A 960-nucleotide genomic window follows, 5' to 3' on the forward strand; every position below is an offset into this window, starting at 1 on the left:
ATGAGCCCCTCGCTCTGCCTGAAGTTCTCAGCCACCCACCCACTTTTATCTGTGAGTGACTGTCGTGTCACATGGGCAGCAGGTCAGGTGGAGGCTGTCGCGGTAGCTGGCTGCGAGGAGTATGTGCTCTATGAAGTGAAGCTGAACTGGAGGCAATGGGCACATCACATGACGTGAATGCGCCACGTGACAACAGCTCCTGGCTCACAGGAGTGTGAGGTGGATGGGAGGACTCACGGTGCCGCTGGGGCTGATGGATACTTGAGAGCCCCAGTGTGCAGGCACTGAGTAGAGAACCCCTCTGCCTCTATTGAAAAATGTATCTGCTGCCAGCGCTGCGCACAGCCCTCCAGCCGTAGGTGTTTCCTTCTCTAGGCAGCTGTAAGTGAACTTCTGCACTTTAAAATAACAATGTTTTTACTAGTAGTGATTACTGTGTCTTCTCCCCTTCCCTCCCACCCTGGGGGCATCTTACTAGTCCCCATACTCTTGATTTGCTGTGGTCCCCTGTGCTCTATCCTCTCCATGCCCTGTAATATCATGCTTCTACTCAGCTGTGCACAGCAACTATGGCTGAGAGCGTCCAAACTGCGCATGTTTACAACACTTCAGGATGCAGCTTCTGTGCATACCCATTAAGCTGCAAGAACCTGTGAATCGCATGTGTGAGGGTAATGGCTTTTTGCCCTGAATCAGGGGGGAAAAGTTCTATTTTACTTACCTGGGGCTTTTTCCAGCCCCTTGTAGCCTTACAGGTCCCTGGGTTTCCTCCCGGTCCATTACTTTGTCCCACTGTCCCCCTCCAAAAGCACGCCCACTAGAACAGTCATGGGCTACTGCGCATGTGACCCAGGCTGCTCGCCTGCTCAGTTGTGCTCCCGTGACCTGGATGATTTTGTGCATGAGCAGAAAGCTCCCAGCCACCAAAGCAAAAACAAGAAGATGCATGCGCTGTAGCCC

Source organism: Hyperolius riggenbachi, chromosome 9 (assembly GCF_040937935.1).
Source record: "Hyperolius riggenbachi isolate aHypRig1 chromosome 9, aHypRig1.pri, whole genome shotgun sequence".
NCBI classification, from domain to species: Eukaryota; Metazoa; Chordata; class Amphibia; order Anura; family Hyperoliidae; genus Hyperolius; species Hyperolius riggenbachi.